This window comes from Achroia grisella, unplaced genomic scaffold, assembly GCF_030625045.1.
Source record: "Achroia grisella isolate CSIRO2021 unplaced genomic scaffold, CSIRO_AGI_Agris_v1 utg474, whole genome shotgun sequence".
Taxonomy (NCBI): Eukaryota; Metazoa; Arthropoda; class Insecta; order Lepidoptera; family Pyralidae; genus Achroia; species Achroia grisella.
The window spans coordinates 95082-106916 of record NW_026712878.1 but is presented as its reverse complement, the minus strand read 5'-3'; positions in this window follow the sequence as shown (position 1 = coordinate 106916).

Genomic DNA, 11835 nt, shown 5'->3' with positions numbered 1-11835 from the left:
ACTCTTCCATAGGTTATACAGTAAGTTTAGAAAAATATTTCTAATTTATTATTGGATATTTTTTTTATTTATATAAAATACTATTTCAAATGCATACATTATAGTAATATGACTGAAAATATGCGCGTCTTGAAATAAGATTGCGTGAGAGTGCGTGTATGAGTGAGTGTGTGTGTGCGTATATGCATGGATGTATGTGTACGTTAAATTATGAAATTGTGTGCTGTAACAAGCCGACTGACTGTACCTATAAAAAATGTAAATTATCACTTACCTATAACGACCAAGAGGTGGCAAACATTTCAAACGTATCACTGACACCGAACAACACGTATGTAATCCAAGCATCCAATCAACACGCAATTGAACAAATACCAACTAATGCTGTTGCTTATCGGCTCAAGATTATGCTGACATGGTGCAGTTTGGTATCATAAAAGGTATACGGTAACCTAATTAAGCGTATCGCGGATTCCGATGTCGGCGCCCGGTGTCGATCGCTGTCAACCTGTCAGCCGTGTGACATAACCCGTCGATATTCAACGGTAGGACTGACCAAAGATGTTGGTTTATTATTAGATATTTTTAATCGACTTTTAAAGGAAATACATTTCTGCATTGGATAAAATTTTTTATATCATAGTATTTCTTATCGTGTATGCATTAAAAATACTTATGTAAATGACTATCAAAATAGTTTCACCTATAGTAATTAAAATTATCAGAGAGTAATCATACGTGTATTACTGTTATTAATTAAAAAAACTAGAGATTGCTACAAGAGTAGCATCAGTGTGAAGCAGAGGTTCACATATAGGTACTATAATTTTATTCATGTAACAGAATTTTAAATGATTTCTATATGTATTTACATGTTTTGTCTTCACATCGATTATGAATGGATTTTGATTGTTTATTTAATTTCTAGATGACCCTAGATGAGATACCATTCTGTAGTTTTAATTTTATTGAACATTTTAATTAAATTGTTTAATGAATATCAATGCATTTATTATTTTTTCATTGAGAAGACTGAGGTGAAACTGAACTCATTATTTTTTTTAAAGTTCACTTCGCATATAGATATTAAATGAAAATAATTTGTCATAAGGAGACTAATAAAATATTTAACTAAATGCATAATGCATGAAACAAATGTATACCACTAGATATAATAATAATAAAAATGGACATATCAATAATAAATGTTCAAAGTTACAAGAAAAGGTATATACTAGCTAACCATAAACAGCCATTAAAGGGTTAAAAGCACTACCTTAATGATGCGTTGCTTCTGTGTGAGTGCGTCCAACTGGTAGAAGCAACTTTTTATTTTGGTGTCGTGTCGTTAACTGTCTCTTTCGCACGTATTATCATTTTGTATTTTTGTTCTATTCGCTTACGGCAATTAACACTTTCTGTGTACAGTAGCAGTGGAAGAAATTAGTTAAGAGTGACTCAACGTAGGGTTGGCATCAAATAGGTTACTGGGTTCCAGCATATTTGTATTGTTATAAAGTTTAACATATTTGTATTTTTAGGAGTTCATTGTGGTTTATTGAATATGACCTCCACTTTAAAAAGTACGAGACTTCGAATCTGGTGACACCAAAAAAAAAATATTATGTGTCATTCAATGCAGTAAAGTATAGGGTAAGAGGCATAATATCTTTGTTATTCGGAATTAGGTCTATAGTAATGTATATATATATAGACGACAATCTGATTACAGAAGAAAAAGTGTAGACATAGACATACCTATGAATCTGGATCCTCTCAGCCGACAATTATTAAATAATTACATTAATAACATATACTACCTGTTATATATGTTACGAAACCCTAAATAATAACTAATTCTAATAAATAGCAGAGCGAATTCCTTGATTCAAACATTTTAGAGTAAATACACTATGGAGGGCACCCCTAACTCGACCCCATTCCAGGGGTCCACGATAAGGCCCCGTGTAGCGGGACGCTTTTTGTCCTCCATTATAATTTTTACGCCGTTTATTTGTTTTTATGCGTTTCAACTCATTAGCGGGCATGTTATGTTAATAAATTATTGCGCGGGGTAAGTAACGCGTCTCATATTCAATTAAGTTTTTTTTAAATAACAATTATTATTAATACGCGAAATAAGTGCGGAACTCATTTAGTTGCATATTCAAACAACTTCAAAATGGAAGGTTCATAAAGTAACTGAATTTAATAATAAACAGGAATAAAGAAAATGTAAATGAAGAATGAAGCTGCGTGATAAGTAGTTATCTATATTATTTTAATAAAAACAACAACTGGACACTAATTTACTACGTGATTATGACTTGGGTTAGATCAAAAATCATATCTGATTGAGTGCCAGATAGACCAGATTAGCACACCACTGGTTTCCCTCAAGGCTGCTGCCCCAATAATTTAGCATGCCAGATTCTAGCGAAGAATGTGATTCATAAACAATAAATTATTTCGTCCTGAAAACTTTTCAGGCAAAATAAATATATGTATATTAAGGTTGCAGTTACTATTGGACTACACATTAAACCAATTTCATTTGTATTTGAATTAAGGTTGCGGTTACTATATTTGACTACATATTCAACCATCTACAAGAAAGGAGGATTCGTTTGTATTTTATTACATCTCAACATTTTTCTAGGTGAACCAATTTTGATAATTCTTCATTAATCTGATAGCTGATGCTTCTTAAGTGGTTTTATATAAACTCAATCATGATCTGACTAAATCGTTTTTGAGTTATCCTTAATAATCTGTCAGTTCACCTATCAGAACACTCACCTTTTAGAGTAACTTTTTCATTTCAATTACTAGTATTTTACCTGTGATAGTAACATAACTATATTAACAGAGCTTGTGTTATGGGCACTAGACAACCAAAATTGTATTGGTCTGGGGATTTTCTAAGTATGTAATATGTATGTATGTATCATACTCATGGCTGCAACTGTTTCTGCCTTGCGAGGAATCGAAGTCGCGGCTAAAAGGTAAGGCTGTGTATTAACCCGCTAGACCACCAAGGCCATCAAAACAGAGTTAAGGGTAACAAGTGACACTCCTGGTGTTTCAAATGTCCTCAGGCTGAGTAGGTAACATGCACCATCAGATGGGCCGTATGCTTATTTGCCACCATCGTAGTATATAAAAAAAATTATAAATGAATACCACTTATTCACTCAAGTACAAATAATGAAAAAGGACTTAATCCCATTAAAAAAAACCAAACAAATGGACACTAAAACTTACACAGGATTACCACACCTTGTGTCAAACACAGTCCATTTTGAAGCCTTTGTGGTTGTAATTGGCTTAACAAAGTCAAGGCTAAGGCTGTTCGTTCATTGCCGCCAAGTAACAAAACGATACAATTTGCATATTTGACATTTACAAATTTGTTTCTAAAATATTGGTGATAATCATTCGGTAATTAAATAAATATGTTTATTTATAAGTTGTAAATATGTTACAAAACATAGTTATTAATAATATTAAGTTGTTTAGACGCTGTATTTGTATTGGAATATTTAGACTTTTAATATTCAAATAACTTGATCGTAGAGTTCTATTATATTCTTTATTAGTAAAAATATTATGGACTGACTGATCTAGTGGTTTAGCAGCATCGATTTATTTCTGATAGTCGTAGGTTCTATTCTTGGACTATATAAACATTTGTATTGACACATACAAGTGTTTTTTATGTTCATACTAATGTTATAAATGCGAAAGATTTTTTATCGGTCATTTGATGACTAAACAGCTGAACGGATCTTAATGAAATTTAGCGCAATAGATAGACTGTATCACGATGACAGACGCAGGCTATCTAAAAACAGCAAACGATGTCACGGGTAGTAAGTAGTATGTATAAATGTGCGATGGACCTAAATCAGCGGGCGTGAATTGTTATGTTTGACGTGCTATGTTGATCCTTCAATGAGCCATACAAACAGACACTATTGTTAAACTCTGCAATTTTAATTGTATTAAGAGGTCCCGAGCCCCATACTGTGCGACGTACTGGTCTTTCCCGGAAAAAATATTACTTACGTACTTCAAATTAAAAAAGAAATGGATGTTCCTACAAATGAATATACAAGAAATGTTGCAAATTGTAATTCTATATGTATAATTACGCCTTCAAAATTAAAGTTAAATATCGTATTTTGTATATCTTAAGGCTTTGATTTTCTTTGGGAGAATTGGAATTTTAAATGAAACGACGATATCTCTCTATACTTGTATTCAGGCTTGATAGCATGACATTGATAATAGTAAGGACACTAGTTCCTATTACTAATAATCCCGCCCAACAATCATCGCAGTTAGCAATGTAAACTAACAACTAAAGTTTTTTGGTGTCCTCCAGATTTAGAAGTCACGATTTTTGTAGTTGAAGTCGGGTAGTAACAAATAAACCACTACGTGCTCTTTAACTACTAAATTCTATACTAAATAAACTTAATAAACTAAATTCTATACTAAATAAACTTACATTTAAGCACTTTTCAATAGTTATTACTAATATTTTTAATTTACTGCTCCCTGACTCATTCGGAAAATTGTCACAAGATGAACGAGCAAGAGAGAAACCTGGCGCGTTGCTCTTATTAATAATTGTTGTAACTTTACATGCGAAAGTTTCAATATGTGAATACACATTACTAATTAGCACTCATTCATTCATAATAATAAATACACAACCAACTGATTGAGCAGACCAGTCCCTACAAGCAGCATTCGTTCACGAGTATGACGAATAATCCATAATTATCTTTCAAAATGAGATAAGTCTATTAAATAATCTCGATGCCGTACCAAATTGGGAATGCACTATACAATTGAGTTAAAAATATTACTATAATTGCTTTTGTTACTATATTTGGCACCGATTGGTATGTTGTGCCAATTTGACAGTTCAGAGTTTGTATTGTCTGGTGATTGGTCCATTGTCGGCCACCCGGTATGTGACTGTCTGTCACTCAAGTCAACATGGGTTTTACTTGTAAACAATAGACACCAAGCTTTTGTCAAATTTAAACATCCAGCGGCGAAGAGGTGTAAGTCAATTCTTTTGTATAATATAGTGCATTCATTTGTAATAAGATTTTCAATCAGCACGTGACCACGGCTAGTGAAATCTAGACGAAACGCCTTTATTTGCCATAAAATTATTCGTGTTAATTATACAAATAATGTATTAAGATTTTTCCAAAAATGTGTATAATATTTGTATATATAGATTTATTTAAATCGTTTAAAAGTTGATTAAGATCAATAATAACAAATTGGCAATATAATTGAACTTTTATTCTAATAAATGAATTTTTATTGTTATTGTTAAAAAATTAAATGAAACATTTAGTTATGTGTCATTTCTTATAAAATTAGGATTTTCAATTTCTATTGTTAAGGATGTAGAAAGAGCACAATTCAGTTATTATGACATTACATGTAACTGTATCATAATATATGTTTCATATATATGTAATAAATTATAATATGAGTTAAAAGTAAAATAAAAGTATTAAAAATATTTTGTATGTAATAAAAATATTTTTCATATATATTTCTTAATTTACATTAATGTTTTGAGAAATACAAAATAGATACTTACACCACTTTGCTGCAATGTTACTAACGCCTACACAGATACAAAATTTATCCAATAAAATGAAATTTACCCGGTACGATGCACTCGTACAGATTACAAAGCGAAGTCAATCATTTTCGCATAACACTATTGAGTCCTTAAAGGGCCAACTGCACGCTTTTTGATTTTGTCAATGGTGAACAAATTTTAATCTCAAAATGATGGATTTATTCGAAAAAAAAAAGGAAAATAGCCAAGCAGGTGATGTTTTCGGAAGGATTCGGAGTTAGTCAGGTTTTTTTGATTGATCGTGGGAGATTTTAATAATGTGGGGTTTTGTATTACAAATTATTTTTAATTTTGTATATTTAATAACTATATTTATTTACTATGTAATATTGTAAAAACAATACGCGAATATTCTAAGCAGTATATCTAACTTATAGATGTACTAACTCACCCCTTCGCTTCGCACAAAGGGGGTACATGTATTATATATATACTCAATAATTGCATACGCTTCATATTCGGTCTTCGTAAGTATGACCATATCTCAAAATCCGTTCTGAGCTTTAAAATGGCTTCCATCCGCCACGCAGCGACAGTTAGACTTTGTCTGTCAACTCTTTTCTGTCCTATAATCCATAATCCTCGTAATCAAAGATAGATTTCTATTTCTAAGTTCATCACACTCTCGTGATATATATTTCTAATCTCCTGTAGATGATTATCATCGTTCTGAAATATCAATATTCCTTCACTATTTCTGCTATTAATCTTTGGAATGCACTTCCTGTTGGCCTCAGAAGATGTCAAACCAAATTTTCCTTAAAGAGATCCTTGCGTGCACACTACTCGAAATTCTTGTAGCAATATTCATACAAACCACTGTCTCAAGATATATGTCATGATATCATATATATTGTATATTTATTATAGTTTAATATTATATTTAAATTGTATGATAATTATTAAGTTATATATTTCGCTTTATTTATGTAATTATATAATTTTAGAAGTATATTTGTACGTTTATATTTATATATATATATATATACCTATATACATATTTTTTCTGTATTAATCTATTTAATACTTGTAAAATTGCACTGCTATACTATCTCTGATCAACGCGTCGGTTGACTGGTAGAGAATGCCATCAGGCATTAAGTCCACCATGTATACAATTTTGTGTGCAAAAGAATAAATAAATAAATAAATAAATATATATATATAAACCTTCCTCTTGAATCACTATATCTATTAAAAAAACCCGCTTCAAAATCCGTTGCGTAGTTTTAAAGATTTAAGCATACATAAGTCCACACAGCGACAGCGACTTTGTTTTGTACTATATAATAATGATAATGTAATGAAGTCGAGACTGAAGTGGAGATACACTACTCAGATATATATTTTTGAATAGTAGATGATTATAGCGAATGAAATATCAATATTTATAAATAAAAAATAAGTAATCTAATGTTGGACAACATGTACACCGCCATTTACGAAGTTACTACTAAATAACTCAAGGACAAGCACTGGCGTGTCCTATGTGTATTAGCATAAATATAGTTTTTATATGTAGTAGTAAGGAGATTTTTTTAAGGTGCGCTCCGCCAGCCTTTATTGATAACGTAGAAGGATCAATTCTTCGATTTCCACATATAAAAAGAAATGTGATGCAATTCAGATGTATGTAGGTACCGGTTTTGTATGAAATAAATTGAGAAACGTATCGTTTCTTTTACAACTGATTACACTAACTAAGTGTATGCTTGAATTACTTAATAAAACACATGAATAGTAAATAAATCAAATAATTTCGCAATATTTTTTGCGATGCATGTTGTAGATTGGAATGATAAAAAACGCATTAATCGATCGTGTGAAGCCATCAATTAGTATGTGTATGTGTGTATTGAACACAAGGCTGGGTAGCTATGATCAATCTTTGCCTCTTATTTCATAATAATCAAATAAAATAAAAACAACGTATGTTTATTCAGATCTATTACATACACTTATAATAAGTATAATTTGCAGTTTGTATATATACGTGATAGTATATATTATACAGATTTAGATTTTTTTAAATTTTATTTATCACGTTAGGGTAATAACGTTATAAATAAAATTTAAAAAAATCTAAATATCTCGAGAATGAGAAGAAATGACAAGAAACTCCGTTCGTATTCTAGGTAATAAAGCTAAGCAAATGCCTTATCATGATACTATATTATTTCTAATATCTATAGTAATATAATCGTAATAACCTTTGTAATTACTTTACCTCATATATCGTATCACTTCGCGGCTATAATCCCAGGTGGGATAATCAACTCGAAATTAAATATATTAAACCATTTGGTCAGCTATTTTGGTAGACTGATGATGTTTCACAGAAGAGAGCAAAGGTGTATTCAGTACTGCTGTTTTACCTTAGTGGACTTTGTATGAACAAATAATAATCGTGCTAGAAGTGCTCTCATGAGATTATTATTTGGGAATAAAAAATAGCCGAGGTGTATCTACAGAGATAAACTTCGAACGTCAAATTTTCTGTAGAGGACACGATGACCATTTTCCATCAAGTGGACCGTTCGCTTGTTTGCTATTGTAGATCCATAAAACGCAACCCGCTGCAATGCCAACCACGGCACTGTACCTGTCCCGCCTACACTATGCCACCAAGGAACAGGACATTGTCGACTATATCCAGACCAAAAGTAATCGGACATTAAGGGTGTCGCAACTGGAGTCGAGTCACAACGCGAGCTTCAAAGCGTTCGTGGCCCGGCTCCCCAATAAAATGGAGCCCACCTTCATGAAGGAGGACTCTTGACAGAAGGCACAAGTGTATCGGCACTACCGTGGCAAATTGTCGTCGTCAGAGCCGTGACCATAGAGACAATTTAAAATTATATTTTACTATTATTTCTTATGTATGTTATTATATAAGATATTTATAATATGAGCTTTGTAGGCTGAATTAAAGAAATAAATAACTTAAAATGAGGGTTCTTATAATGATGATTGGTAATTGAATAAACGACACCCTTGATTAGAGATAGGAGTGAAAAATGAACTGTTAATGTTCGTGCGGAGTGTAAGTAAACAATGCTCGTATTGTAAAAAGCATTGAAACAATTATAGTGAGGTAAATAATGGCAATTACTGGGTCGACGTGGGAGCGACCGTTATTGTACGGTGACGACATATACATATACATTACGGATAAGTTTATAGTACTATATTAAATAATAATAATATCTAATCTACTCCCAAACTAAGCAGAGACTGTGTTATGCGTACTAGACACTTGATATAAATTCTTATATACATTTTATTTTGTAAATATATACATATATAGGAAACACTCCAATACAAATAATCATATTCACGGACAAACCTATGTGTTCTGTTGGTACTATACTAGGAATTAAACTTGCGACCATCGGAAGTTAGACAGTGTGCTTAAACCGCTAGACCATCGAGGCCGACAAATAACTAACAGGTTCGAAATAAACAAGCTCTAATTTTAAGAAATTATTTGTTATCGACCTAGCGCAAAACCAACTTGATTTTAAAGAGCTTGGAAACACCTATTTAGTATAGTTAATTTAAAAAAAAACCTTAACCATGTCAAAAACACCTTACCAGTTACACATCGGCTAAGTATTATAAATATTAAATAAATAATCCTGGACAATAAACACAGGGCCATTTAGTCCTACGGTAAGCAGATCTTCTGTTATAAATAAGTAATTTAAAAAAAAGTATCAGTATTTATATCAGTTTAGACAACTGATATAAATACTTAGATACTTTTTTTTTAAATACATACATACAAAACATCCAAACCGATACAAATAATCATACTCATGAATACAAATGTTTGCAACGTGCGTGGAGTCGAATCCACGACCATCGGAAGTAAAGTGGTATGCTAAAACGCTGGATGATCGAGGCCGTCGATTATGTAATTATATAGGTTATATTTACAGTTCACGTAAAGACGGGACAAGCAGTTCGCGTCTCTTAACAATGTAATTATAGTAATATGACTATATTTTGGTAAAACGTCACAAATATTGCCGAGACGTAAAAATGTCAATATGCCTTTAAAATTTTAGAAGATTTTAAATCCATTCAGAAACCATATCGCACAATATATGTGCAGAGAAATTAATTTGATTAGGGTACCACCTCTTTCTCAATGTCACTGGATAAAAATATAATTACATATATGTGAATACAAAATAATCATTTACCCGCGCTGTAAGACATTTATCCCAGTTAATGAAAACCATGGACACCCTTTAGTGATATTAATGGTTTCTTTAATAGGAATGCAATTATTAGACCACCCGCCGTTATATTAAGTGCATGCTTTATACGTTATGGGTTTTTGTTACCTACAGAATTGAACAGATGAGGAATGTCAATGTATTTGGTAAACTGTAAGGCTGGAATGTAAAAAGTAAATAAGGGTAACTGAAAATGTCACTTAATTTCTTCAAAAAGTATGCTGTATGTATATATATATATATAATTACTAAGTGGTAGGTAATACATATAATATATTTATTACAGAATGTATTTACTTCTTAAAAAATCAACTAATATACTTAAGATTAATTGGAATTTTTCATACATATTATAAAAGCGAAAACATGTCTTGACTTTTCAAGGATAAAGACTGAAGGTATCTTAATAAAATTTACAGGGCAAAGTCTCGGGAAATGGCCAGTTTTGTACTGTTCAATTACGAAATCTCCGGAATGATACTAAAAGAAAAATTTTATTACAAAAATTGTTAACATTTCTATGAAACCGTGCTGTTCGTGACAATTCTTTATGTTATATAGAAAATTATTACTAAAATCGGAATTCTTTCCAAAGTATTTAATGTTCTAACTATAAAACGATACCGACATGATCAAATGATTTGTATACTAAATACACTTAACGAGTGATGTGACTCATGATCGGGTTTTATTATCGATAAAAATCCGGATCAAATGAAGTATTCAGCGTCGGTGTAAAGTGCCAGCCGTGTTGACAGAGACGCAATCAATAAATCACTCGGCGCAACAAAGAAGTATTCAATGTGTGTTGATTGTGCCTCTTGAGAATGCTTTTTAGTAAATGGCAGTGATGTTCAAATCTAATTATCGATATCGATAAAGTACAAAAAATTTTGCTATTTAAGTTATTTTTTAAACTGATTTGAAACAAAATGAATTCAGTGAAACAATTGTTGAAAGTGTTTATAATTAAAAGTCAATTTCCTTATTCCTAATAAGGAAATAACCATACTTAAGAAACTAAGTTATAACCATCTTTAAGTAAATCTTAAGCACACATAATATCAGGTTTCTATTATAAGATAATAAATTTGCAAATTAAGAATCATTTAATACTTCTATTCTATTATTATTAACTTATATTCCACTATTTTAACATGTAATATCTCAAGTCTTTGTCTTTGAAAGGTGGTATTGAAGAGAAAAAATATTATACATTCGTATAGATCACTAATTTATCGATAATAATCGTAAATCATTGATTTACAATCACTATATTAACATTTAAAGAGATCACTGGTGGTCCGGTGCTGCTTTGATCAAATGTGCCGAATCATGGCACGCGATTCAAATATGATGATGATACGAGTCTTATGGTTTCAAACCAAGTTCATAATGCAACATTGGGATCTCTACATCTATCCGTATCTCTACGAAATAAAGTTTAATTTCCAAATGATTTAGATTATCTAATGGGATCTAGAATGATAAATCTACGAGATCGGTGAATCGGTGTCTATTAAACTGTTATTATCTGTCCATTGATGAGAGGTTAATAAAATATTGTTCAGTCGTTCACTACTTGACAGTAGTGTGTGGTAATTTTTGGCATTAGATTTGCCATTATTTGGAGGTTCAAAATAAGTTTATACTTAGCTTTTTAATTCCTTGGATATATTATTGCATATCTGATTGATGTGTCGGTAATATGCTTTTGTTAATCAATTTTATAAACGATTCTGATATTTCATCAGCAATCACATCTGTAATTATGAAATAGTTGTAATCAGTATTTACATATTACGACCTCGGTGGTCTAAAGGTCTACATTACCCTATTTTCTGTTAGTATTCGGTTCTATTCTTGCACAACATATACGTTTATTTTCCATAGTACCTATATGTTGTTTAT